Raw genomic sequence first — 13494 nt, 5'->3', positions numbered from 1 at the left:
ACATAAATAAGCGTTGAACATATGGAATCGCGTAACACATTCAGTTTTTTTTTATTCTGATATCTTTCAAGGTCGCTGCCGATTAAATCGATTGCCCATGTACGTCGCATTAGGGTGGGACCAAATCGTTTTGTGCACTTCTTGATAAATACGATTTTGACGATCATTTTTCAAGGCTTCAAATGATGGTCGAATTTAATCGCTGTGCAATTACCATGCGTAGTTGTAGTAGTTATCACAAGACTCATGCAGAGTTGGTTTTTAAGTTTGAAATCCATCAATATTCAACCCTTAAAGGCTTGAAATAAAGCTTTGCATTACAAAGTCAAGTAAGATCAAAAAGATTAATCGAAATAAAATGAAAAGTTTATTGAATAAATCAAAACAAAGTAATTGATTTTTTAGGGCGTGTTTCAAAACATTTTCAAAACTAACTTGACTTGAAATTGTTACTTGCCGTGAGAATCAAAGCCTTTGCTTTTGAATCACCTAATTAACGTACTCACCGAACAAAAAAACACAGCAGACATCGCCCGCCCGCTGCTGTTTAGACGCTAATGGTAGCACTTTTCTCTTGTTTTGACCGTTTTTTTTTTATTTTGGCGGCGGCGCCTACTGCGATGAGCGGGCGCGGTTGAAAATAATTGATCCATCGACAATAGTCGATTTGTTCCGATCGGTGCTGCTCAGAAAAAAAAGAAGACGACGATAAGTGCGATCAGTCTGGGTGTATACCGAGCTGAACCGATGTTCGTTTACGGTTTGCAGTGCTTTTAAAGGAGTGATTTAATTTGCGATAGTTTCCTATTATGGATTGTGGGTCACAAAAAGATTGGTTTGCTGATTATGTGTGGTAATAACAATTAGGGGAATTATGTTTGAGCAGTGAGTTCGAGATGCTTTCATCTGGATTTGCTTGTAAACCTCATAGATGTGGTGTTTTTGTTAGAGTTGTAACTTGTTTCCAACACTTCATCAGAGGAATCGCTTAATATTCATCATGAAGCTATACTCGTTAAACGAATTATCGTTAACAGAACAATTCTGGTAATTACCAATCCTCTGTCCTTGCCTACGAATCAAAGCCTAATTCAAACGAAGAAATCGGTTTTATCTCTGATCACTATTTCCTTTTTTTTTTGGTTCCCTCGCAAGAAACCATGTTCCTTTGCTTGAATCCCATATTGAATCCATAAATCCATTCACTCTGTCTAACGGCCTGTGATGAAAAGACATCGTTCCAGACAAGAGCGGCGGAAGTTCCTCACAGTTTCTGTGTCTTCGGTGCTCACAATAAGGTTCACCCGCTGAGCCAGAGGTCGCTGCGGGTTATATTTCCTCTAATAAAATTACAACCTGAATACGTGCTCCACGTGCTTACGAGGGATAACAAGACTTGCTTACAGTTTCTTCTGCTCGCGCGAACGAACAACCAAACGGACGAGTCTATTCCCTTCGGTTTCCTTTGCTCGCTCTGTCAGCGGAAACGTAGTAGGTTGGTAATCACTGTGAACTTCGTCTTCGTTCGCTGCCTGTCTACCACCTCCCATCCAAGTTGGCCGCGCCGAACGGTGATGGGAATCTACTGGGAGATACGTTTTCCACGTAAGCTGAAACGAACCACTTCCGATTCCGATCACGCACGCTACCTGTACATGTTCTCATCATAAGCTGGCTATACTGTGGTACGCGTTATCTATACGAAGGTTCTATAACCACGGATTCTGAGCGGAACGGAAGGGGTCGATCGAGCAAATCCGATCAGACCCGAACGTCGTCATGAGTGACAAAGGAATTCAGGTGCCACGTCGTTATCAATAATAAATTCCGATAAAAATTGAAATATCATAAAATATTTGTGCTAAAATAACCTACTGTCATCTGCCTCATCCCATCGTTTAGAAACATAAAATTTCAGCGCCTGCTTTGTTCCATTGTGGATGATGTGAAAACAATAAATGGTACCGGTGCTTGTGCTAATGTTAGCTCATACTGTTCGGAATTCAACGTTATTATCAGGCAAACACGTAAAACAAGATCTGTAGCTATTGCAAAACTACGATAAGAGTTTGTTTATTTGTGAAGATAATTGATATAAAATGTCTTCCAACTTACGCACTTATCTTGTTTTATCATTGTAATCCTATTTTTAACACATCCAAGAGCAGCTTCGAAACATATTTATGAAAACATATTTTTAATCTTATCATGAAAAAAATAGTTTGCTTTGACTTTGTTCGCAGTGGTACGATAATAACTGATTGAGTTATTCTGCATTTGCAAGTATTTTGTCCTTACTTTGTTCTAATTATTGTTATTACTTAGTTATTTTACGACAAATCTCTTTACCTTACCACGCCCTCCTCTCCTCCGGTAAGGCCTTTATGACCAAGCCGTGCTAATTCTATTACCGAATCGCTTCGCGACCTTACACAAAGTAAAGACCCTAATGCAAGCGACCATTTTTGCCTATCTTTTTCAATAAACGCCTCGTGATTATCATGTTTGCACAAACAAACCGTGTCAGATTGCCGGTCATCAAGTTCAATTTCAGCAAACATATTACTTTCACACGGTACCCACGTCAGATCTTGATAACACACCGCACTCTATAATTTTTCCCTTCGACAACTCACGTCCCAACTCAGACCGCCACGGCAACACACGTATGAAAAATCTTCCGACACATGTTTCCATTAGGACCCCACCTGCTCCTTCACAACACACTCATGCAGACCAGCAAAACCACCCTCATCCAAGTAAGCTTGCCTCTTGCCTCTTGCCACGATGGGCTATGGGCGCAGGAAAGGGAAGCCATGAAAAAATCCACCCCACAACCGGCTTGCTGCGATCCGCCCGGAGAATGGAAGCCAAAGCATTTAATAACGTGACCAAGTGTAATTTATATCTTTCACCTCTTGATTTTTATCTCACCTTTTTCTTGTGCACGGGATTTTTTTTCGTCCCTTCGTCGGCTGACCAGTCGTCGGCGGTGGCAAGAGGGCAACACTTTAGTTCAGGTGTTAAATGATTAGTGTCCACCAAGCGAACCCAATCCGGGATTCGGGATCTGGGTGGTGGTCAGTTGAGAGTCGTTTGCGGTGCCTCGGGGGTTGTTTTCTACCCCGTTCCCTTGATTCCCTTGATCGGGAATATTGCTGGTTGCTGTCAGGCCCAGGAAGGATACAGAGTTTGGGGATTGCGTTTTATTACTGAGATTGACTTTTGGATGGATGGTGGTGGGTGTTTCGGGAGATTTCAGTAAGGAAAATAAAGCAGTTACGTTGCAAATATGGCGAATTAGCAACGATGAGGCGATATTGAAGGAACCATCGAATCATTGAAATGTCAAGTAGTGGAAGGGAAAGTCTTTAGGAAAGCGTTTGAAGGGGTCATCATAGCAATCCTAAAAATTAAAAAACTTTTCAATTGGCTGAAGTGTGATGAAATGACCTACTTTTCCCCGCTGATGCAAATGTGTCGAAAAGTACTACGTTTCAAACCTAACTTGACCACTAAACTAAAACTAAACTGAAACTAAAAAAATGTTGCACCACTTACCAAAGAAAGAATCCTTAGTTTAAAATAACTAATTTGTATTCAATTTTCCTTTTATTTCCAGCTCTCACAGAAACATTGCCATCTTTGGATAACTAATGTATAACCAAGCAGTTCTATAAAATAATTTGGGTAGGTAACAATTCGCACTTTTTCATAGGCTACATTGAAACAAGAATAAACCTAAATTCAATCCACTTTCAGCCATAACTCTCACAATAATCGCGAATTATCTGAAGATTGATTTTCAAGGCAAAATTTCCGAGGCACAATTTGTGGAAGCCAAGTAACATTTTTTAGTCAAGTAGACTAGCAGAAGTTCGTGGAACCATCATAAAATAAAAATAAAAGGTATAGGTTTTTATGACGGTTATTAAAACTTCTACAAGACTAATTGGTCACCAAAATTTTTCAATCCGACCGGGCCGGCTATAATCAAAACAATGCGGGAAGAGAAAACGTGTGACACATTTGAAAGCGCAGCCGCTGACGCACAGCACCCAAGTAACAATTTAAATTCCATTTAGATTTGTTTATTTTTATGGAAGCTTTATCGTAGCATGACCAATTCATGGAACATTTGTGATTGTTTTTATCAAGAGAAAACAATCTTCGTTCGTTTGCGGTTTTTAGGTTTTCTTCAAGTTAATTTTAAAAATTGCGCATAAAACGACTGGATCTACTAGAATATTTCATCTTATCATCAGTTTTAAGTCGTATTTGAAGTTATTTTCAACACATAACACCAAAATATTTTAATAGAAGTTTATGCTTCGTTTATTGAAGTGCATTTCATCTGAGTTATCCTTCTTTAAAAACTGCTTGAAACCTTCTATTCTTGAGCTAGAGCCACTACTCTGGAACAAGAACTAAGCGAAATCATAAAAAAATGAACTATCTTATCAACCCAAACGATAAATTCGACACCAACATTTCAAAAGGGCGTAACTGCTTTTGGAATCATCGTCTTCTTTTAAAGCTGTGGATCATGTGTTATGATTTCCATGTTTTTCACAACAAGTACCAGATGGGAAAAACTCTCCTCTTTCCGACAACCACGGTGGTTTGAGTGTAAGGGAGGCAGTACGACCTACAGCTTTGAAAGAAGGTATTACTTCCAAATGCAGTTACGCCCTTTTGAAATGTTGGTTCCGAATTATGCAACAAATTGGTAGTTAAACTGCGTTCTCATGCAAATGTAAACATTTAATCTTTTTGCTCACTGATAATTTAACCATTTTGATGCTCAAAAGTAATCATATCACCGAATTGATTATTTTATAGCCAATCAAAAATGCGAGTAGCTTGCTGCTGTCGCCCTACCTTTAGTTAGTTACTCATACAGGCCACAGCTATACGAACCGAAAATGATATGGGTACTTACTGTGATTCTTCTTATGTACATGCTAAATAAAGTAATTTTAGTAAGTTGCACTTCATTATTGCAAAAATACACGAAAATATCATCGAATTGGCACATCTTGACGCGAAATGTACAGAGACAATTTTCTAGCTCCAAAAACGTAAACAAACAACTGTCAAAAGCTGTTACTCTTGAATAAAGCGCACAAGTTTCATTTAAGACGAACAAATCTGCCTTAAGATCACTACTAGTAAAAACAATCTTCAATAAATGCTGTAGCTTTCATGCAAGCCAACTTAGTTCCATCATAGCTTTGAAGTGGGTTGGATTAAAGGTAATAACAATTGATGGCGGCTGCACGAGTTTTGTTCGCTTGGAACGGCAGCCATGTCTAGAAGGAATTGAAAAAGTGGCGTAGCACTTTGTTTTTATATGAAATTTTTGTCTTCGTATATTAATGAATGATATTATTCTTGAGGCGCTATGTTATTTTCGTATGTTTTAGATGGCATATTAACGAAGTAGTGGGTATGGCACGGAAAATTTTGATTCCCTGTCATCAACGATCTCTCAGGCAATTTCAATGCTTTAGCCATTTCAATTTGATGGAAATTAATTCGCAGTTCAATTAACATTTCATCCATGAAACAAAACTTGTTCGCATCTGCATAATGCTTAGGTAAAAGATTTCATTTATTGTGCACTACTAGCACTTTTGGGAAAGACAGCTAAAAGATCAACATGCCTCAAGCTATACTTGTTAAAGTTTTATGAAGTTCTTATAATCAATCATCAGTGCAAGTACTTAAATACAACTAGTTTCAAAGCAGTCTTCAAAAGCAGCCTTGGAGATCTCCTGAAGAGTGGGCCAGATTCGTCTTATAGATATTTTATGCCTATTTTATCTCGGATTTGCAGAACAAAGAGCTTTATTGCTAAGTTTTATTATTCTATCTTGGAAATAACTTCAGGATTGGGCCCAAATAGCCGAGGCGGTAAACGCACGGGTATTCAGCATGACCATGCTGAGGGTGACGGGTTCGATTCCCGGTCGGTCCAGGATCTTTTCGTAAAGGAAATGTCCTTGACTTCCTTGGGCATAGAGTATCTTCGTGCCTGCCACACGATATACGCATGCAAAATGGTCATTGGCAGAGGAAGCTCTCAGTTAATAACTGTGGAAGTGCTCATAGAACACTAAGCTGAGAAGCAGGCTTTGTCCCAATGAGGACGTTACGCCAACAAGAGAGAGAGAGAGAACTTCAGGATTGGCACAAAAGTATAATTGTTACTTGGGCAGGCTACGATTCTCAATTTCAAATTAACAGTCATGTATGGAAAGTCGAACAAATTTCCGCTTTACCTACTATATTTTTTCTTCTTTCACGTTTCGAACTCAGTGCATAATTCTATACTGAAAATGAATATCAGCTTACCGAGATCAAAAATGTTAACTATTAAACACAAGTAAACAGTGTAGTGTTACATATGGCCTCGGTTTGTGATTCCTATTTTAAGGTGAAACATCAAGAAATCCCATTGCAATTTTGCATACAAACTTTAGAGGCACAAATCTGGCGAATGAAGCATCGAACCAAGCCGCACTTGATTATCCCGGCTTTGCTCACTTACAAAAAGAAGCAGCTTTTCTTAATCAAGCGCATTTGTTTATGAATTTTCAAGATTGGTGCTCTTGAAAACGTGAGGAGGGGTCCAAGTCGGCCATTGTGGCAGCCATATTTGTATTCTCTGAAGTTTCTCCTTAAATGTAGGCAAAAGATCTTTAATTAGAAATCTTACTAGATGGTGCTGATTTGATTTGATATCATTCTACAAATATGTTTATCTGGCCCAATGTAATCCGATAATGTTTCTATTAACACAGACAAACAGACGTACCATTAGAGAAATATCCATCAACTACGCTTTTAACGATCATTTTAAATTTGCATAGTTGTGGCTTTCACATCCAGAGGCGCGCGCATCTATTTTCTGTGCGTTTGACGTTTCACACTAGCGCCTTCTGTAGACAATATTGCACAACGCAGTGTTTCGTGAAATATTACCACCAGGTGATGATACCTAATGTGAACTGGGCGATGAATTTTCACGAAAATTGTTCTAGGTGTTACGTCTGTATGTCTGTATGTAGTAAAAAATACTTCGAACACTGACACTGGGAAGAAAAATACTGTAGTCATATCTTAACTCGGGGAAGATATATAAAAATGGCGACATAAACAAGTTAAAAACTACACATATCACGGATATCCTGCCTGGTTATATCTATGAAAATATTCAACAATTCCTCCCAATAACTGTCCTAATATTTCTGCTTGACTTCCCACCAGGTTCCATCTTGTGATTTTTCCAGGGATTCGTGCCATATTTTTTCATGCAAGCACTCTTCTACGGATTCCTCCAGGAATCCCTCCCAGGATTCTTTCAGGGGTTCCTCCAGAATTCTTGCAGGGATTCCTTAAAACATTTTTCTCGGAATTCCTTCCAGTAATTCCACCTGAGAATATTTCATTGATTTATAACGGGATTACTGGAAGATTTCTGTAAAAATGTCTCCAGGGCTTCCATCAGTGATTCTTTTCGGAATTCTTATAGATATTCCTTCCAGGAATTCATCATTTATATCTACCGGGATTCGCTGGCATTTCTTTCGGGATTTTTCCCGGTACTCCTTTATTGGTGATTTATCTATCCTCGATCGCTCCAGAATTTTGTCAAGGATTTCTCCAAAATATTTTCTGAAATTCTGTAGGGTTCCTCTCAAGCTTCTTTCATGGATTCCTTGGATTCCAGAAGGAATATTTTCCGGCGTTCCTTCATCGATTCTACCTGGAATTTCTTTAGGGATTTCCTCTGGGATTCCTTCCGGGATTCTTTCACGGATTATTCCCAAAACTGCCTCAGTGATTCCTCCATATTTGCTCCCTTTAGATTCCTTCATTGATTCCTCCCGGAGTTTATTCAGTGACTTTCCCATGTTTCCTCTAGAAATTCCTAGGGATTTCTTACAGATTTTTTTTTTGAGATTCCTTCATTGATTTCATCCTGGCTTTCTTCTGGCATTGTTTTAAATATTCCTCCCAAAATTATATGGGGATTCAAATGATGATTCCTTCTGGATATTTTCAGGTGTTTCATCAATAAGTTCTTCCGTGATTCCTTCTTTGATTCTTTCCGGGTATTCTGTTTGGAATTTATTCCAGTATTCCTACGGGATTCCTGCTCAGATAGTTTTAATTTTTTCATCAGGGGTTTTTCCTGCAATTCCTCCCACAGCTTTTTCTTTTTAGATTTCTTCTGGGATTTCTTCAGGAATTCCTTCCGAGATATCATCGTAAATTTCTCCCGGGAATCAGTTTTTTCTTGTAATTCCTCCTGGAATTCCTTCAGTGATTCCCACAGGGATTTCACCTGGGATTTCCTACAGTGATTCCTCTAGAGTTCTTTCAAAGATCTCTCTCAGGATTCTTTCAGGTACTCTTCTAGAACTTTCAAAAGGAGGAATCTTCTTCCCAGGGCCAGGATTAATCCCAAATTTCTTAAAGAACATTATGTTGGATCCTTCGCGGGTTCCTTTCATTGATTCGTTTCAGAACTCCTACAAGAATTCTTCTCGAGATTCCTTCATTGAGGATTCTTTCATTGATTCTTCTCAGGTTTTCTATACGGATTCCTTTCAAGATTCTTTCAAGGATTATTTTTCCTATGCACATTTTCTTATGCCTGTACCAGTTACCTGATATATATATATAGTTTGTAAAACTAGTAGGCTAACTTTCCCAAAGAAAAACACATTTCAAATTCTTCTCAGGATTACTTTAGGGTTTCCTTGCACAATTCTTTCTGACAAACCTCCCGATATTTATACATGGATTTCTCCAGAGATTTCTCCTGCAATTTCATCATTGATGCTACAAGAGATTCTTTCAGGGTTTCCTTCTGAGATTTTTTTGAGGATTTGTCATTTTGGATTCATGGATGGGTTCATGGATTCCTACCTAGGTTTTTCTTTCCGGAATTCTTTCCGGGATTTTTCGAGGAATTCTTCCAGAATTTTCTCAGATACTCCACTTCAGAGTCTTTCAGGGATCACTCCAGCATTCTTTCATACGGATTCTTTCCATAAGAATTCATTCTGGATTCCTTCTGGGATTCCGCCTACTAGGATTTCTTCCAGGATTCGTCCTGATAGTGGATTATGTTTCCGGGATTTCTGCGAGGATATGTCCACGTATGTATGAAATGGTAAAAAAGGTACGGAAGCTTAGAAAATGACAAAAGCTGGGCAAAAACATCGTCATTTATGGATCCTCCCTCACAAAAAGATCTTGGACCAACCGGAAAGCGAACCTTATGATTTTAATTAATAGGGTAGAAGCATCAGTTTTGGCCAATCGGGTGTTTTGGCCATAATGCGTTCAGCCTATTGTGATCTAAATCAGCATAAATTTATTTTTCACTGTTTGATCCTAAAATATTAGGGAGCATCCATTAAGTACGTCATGCTAAAATTGGGAATTTTCGACCCCCCCTTCCCCCTTCGTACGGATTTTTCCTATACCTAATACATTGCTTGTCACACTTTCACAAACCCCCCCTCCCCCCTAGGACCGTGACGTACTTAATGGACGGCCCCTTATGATGATTACAGCTGATGATATTGATGGTTCAATCGCCGCGAATTGAATCACAAATTTTTATTTCGAATGTAATTTTTCAATTAAGGAATATTATTTCTGGAACATCAGGATTGCTAGAAAATAGCATATGGCCTAAGGGTTGTTCATTTATTAATTACGTAATTTTGCTTGTTTAGTATCCTATCTTTGTTGAAAATCTTGTAATGCCCTGGGGATGCTTCGTAGAGGCATCTCGTCTATGATGGGAAGTTATATTGATTTTATTAGGATATTCTTTAAGCATCCAAACTGATGTAGATATAATGAAATTGAACTAGAATTATAATTTATTCGAACTTGACTATTAATAACAAATTCATATGAAGATTCATTTGAGACATCTTAAGAAGCGTTAACGGGTTGATTCGTTTCTTTTTGTAAACCACTTTCAGAAACCGCACTTCGAAAAAAGCGCAGTAGGCCTTGCCGCGTGCAGACGTGTTTTGATCTGCTCGCAGCATTTCGTTCGCGTTTGAAAGTTTTTTTTTTCTTCGCGATTCCACTGACGGTTTGGCCATCCGGATGGCTCTTCCGCGGGTGATAAAGTGTGAAATATCATTTTCGAAAAGATTTGTGTTCAAACATAGAATTGTGTTCAAACTTGGATCCGTGTTGCTGGAGCAGCTGGCAGCACTACATCATCCGAAAGAATTTTAGTGTCTTGTACGTGATTGAATGCCGCTGCCAGCAGAGAGTCCACGCAAGAAGTGCCGAAGTTTGTAAAGATAGTGCCAAAATGAACCGTCAATCCCGCTTTTTATCATTATAGCTTTTCGGTTATAAAATAGTAGCAATGTAAGTTTGTTTGGTTCCTGATTTTTTCGTAGTTTTTTTTGCGTTTTTGGCTGATTCACGCCACGTGTGTTTTATTTCGCAGTATTGAAACAGAGTCTTCTCGTGGTGTAGTTGACAACGCGCCTGACTATTGAGTAGAAGCCGTGAGTTCGAGTCTCACCGAGGGACCGAGTAACTTTCTCGCAAATTCCTCTCCAATGTGTCTCATTCTCACTAGTACTTGTAAAGTCTAGCTTTTGGAATAAAGTAAAACTCGAGTTTTTCAAAACTTGAAAAAAAAATTCAATAAGATCTTTTAACAAGGTTTTACCTAATACACGGTCTTGTGAAATGTTGATTTTTAACATTTCGAACAAGACTATTGATAGATTTTGTTTTCTTTCATCATTAACACATTATTGGGAAAATGCATGCTCAATTTCTTTTGAATCCAAGATGCATTCCAGGTTTTTTGGTCGTGAGTCATTGTGACAACTAAAGATCTGTCTGACTTCCCTCTGAAAATTTGCCTCTGACTTTGTGCTATGGCTTCACCAGAACCTGAAGCCGTCTTTTTTCTAAACCGATTCAGAGTTTGAATCTTCCAAATGCTCAGTACTTTGAACAAACTTTCGAATCTAAAGCAAACAATTAGTCCTAGTTTGATTCATGAGAGCTTTCATCCAAAGTTGTAACAGTTTAAAAAACTGCAGCTACACACCTACAGGTACAAAGGATAAATCAAAATCCCCGTGCAAAATCCATTTCAATTGGAACATTTCCCCTCAATGATGATGATGACGATACACTACACAGCAGCAGTACACTTTGAGTGACACTCGTAATAAATTGGATTCCGCTCTTCAAAACAACAGCAACGCCCCCAGGGGGCGACCAAAGTGTCCACTTTTCGGCGGCTTGGTGTGACCATAGGACTCAACCCCGCGATTGTTCCGCTAGCGTTGGGTCACCGCGGGCACGGTGAAGGGTACACAGACAGGAACTTACACCACTTTAAAACAATATCAGATTTATGGCACGCCCTGTGCAAACATCATCAACGGGCGTAAAAAAATGTATTTGAGGCTGGAAGGGAGGTGGCGGTCAAGTTCGCTTCAATATTTATGACCTCTCCATGCATTTTGGTGGGAGCAGTTGAATTTGCCGTAGGTGTTCCTAACAGGGTTGCCAGATGTTTCAACAAAATGTATTATTACGCGAACTGTGTCACACATCTTTTCGCTTTACGCCTACAAAACGGCATCCACGCACCAGCGTGAACCTGTGCCAAACAACCAATCTACGATCAGTCACGTACGCATGAGCTTGCGCTCACGCAGTGGTGAATCACCATCATCACTCACCGTAGTAACTTAGGGAGCCTTGGATAACTAGTTCACTAGTTCTTTAGACTACTTGGTGGAAGCTCAAAGACGGAGAAAAATATTCCTGGCATCACTGATCGCCACACTGCAGGGAAGAATCCCCACGTTTGATGGCTTTTTCCAATCATCTATTGTTCGAACGCGGTCAACTGATATGCCAGGAAACAGGTTGTCGCTGTGCCGTTTTTATGAATAGACTATATTCGGTGTGGATTTTTTTTCCATTTCGCATCCATTCGAGCGAGTCAAAGTTAAATTTATTATAAAAATAAAAATTAATCAAAAGCCACAAAATAGTGAATGAATTGGAAAATATATGGAAATGGTTGTTTGGCCTGCTGGCTTTTGCCAGGCCTGGCTGGCCTACTGCTTTTGTGTCATGACTAACGAGATGTGTCGTCCGGGTCCCGTCCACCGAGGAGGAGTAGGCGATGCTACAGACAGTCAAATCGATTTATGTAGCCGCTTTTAGCCATTAAACGCACCCACACGCGTTGGACTGCAAACATGGCCGATGGCCAGTCAGCGGTCACGCACGCACCGACCCACTCTGCCTGTGCAAGCTCCAGCGGGTCTCCGTGGCCCGGTTCGCGCCCGAGTCAACGGGCATTTTGGGGTCATTATGAATTTATGAAAACATTAATTATAATTAATTATAGATTTAGTGAAAATTCACTTACCCGTAATTGATATTCGGGCGCTGGCGTTGCGGCCTGGCAGGGTCCACATCCCTGGACCCGGGCGCTAAAAGCTACTCAATAATTTATGCCGTTACAGCGCCACCATCCGTCGGAATCCCGCATCGGATCAGATTTGGCAACTCATCGCGCTTCATCCAGGTAGGCGCCTACCACCTATCGGCTGCGTTGCCACGGTTACTTCACGTCGATTTTCAAACGGTCCGCACGATCCGTTCGCGCGTTGACAGATGTTTTATCGCGCTCCACATGTGTGCATGAATGAATGCGTTTTTCGCCCATTTCGGATGATGGGAATGTGTCGAAGGCCGTTGCACAAAAAAAAGATTACATCGGTTATTAACATTTTTTTTTCATAGAGCGCATTTTCACCAAGTCCAGACAGCTCGTTTAATGTGTTTTATGATTACGGTTATGGGCGGTGGGCAATAAATGGTGATAAACCGATTAAAATTATCACTTTTTATTCCGGACGAGAGGAAAGGGCCGGGAAGGGTTTGACCGGAAAGGGCATGACGAAATGTGTGTCGGATGCTGCTGCTGCACTAAGGCTTCATCAACCAACAGGACTTCGTACCTACCTCTACCTATAGTCAGTTCATGGCACACACAGCAGTGGATTAAGCTATTCCCAGCGCTTAATTGTGATTGGCTTTGGTTGGTAACTGCCAGAAGAGAGAGAGCAATCATTGCCAATGGCATTAAGCCGGCAATATTGTTTGTGGTGGCGATTCAATCTTTTTTATTCGACTGTGAATTACAAAAGGGTGATTTAAGAGTTCGCCGGAATGGGGTTTAAATGGGTTAATCACTGGGTGTCACTTTCGTTGTATCCTTTGAATATTTGCAGGAATTTAAAGCTGGTTCGTATTCATATATAGTGAAAAATGTGTGTATTGGGCACTGCATGAAATTCTCCCCTTCTCTTTCACTCTTGCAGAAATTGTGTAAACAACAAGGCCAAGAAACGTCAAAATCCCATATAAAATCTAAACAATGCAGTGCCCTATTGATTG

At 39.9% G+C, this 13494-nt stretch overlaps 1 long non-coding RNA gene across 2 annotated transcripts in view; it reads left to right on the top strand.

The window, feature by feature from the left end:
• The window catches only part of LOC115265377 (uncharacterized), a 324698-nt gene extending 318518 nt beyond the window's left edge, over positions 1-6180 (top strand). The window contains exons 6-7 of one of the 2 annotated variants that reach the window (XR_009998125.1): positions 3623-3690; positions 3763-6180. This is a non-coding gene — a long non-coding RNA (uncharacterized LOC115265377). Of the gene's footprint in view, positions 1-3622 lie in introns of both variants that reach the window. The other variant, XR_009998124.1, reaches the window with a different exon arrangement.
• Positions 6181-13494: the final 7314 nt, after the last annotated feature.

This window comes from Aedes albopictus, chromosome 2 (genome assembly GCF_035046485.1).
Source record: "Aedes albopictus strain Foshan chromosome 2, AalbF5, whole genome shotgun sequence".
In the NCBI taxonomy this organism is placed as follows: domain Eukaryota; kingdom Metazoa; phylum Arthropoda; class Insecta; order Diptera; family Culicidae; genus Aedes; species Aedes albopictus.
The sequence above is the reverse complement of the archived record's forward strand: the minus strand, read 5'-3'. Positions and strand labels throughout refer to the sequence as shown.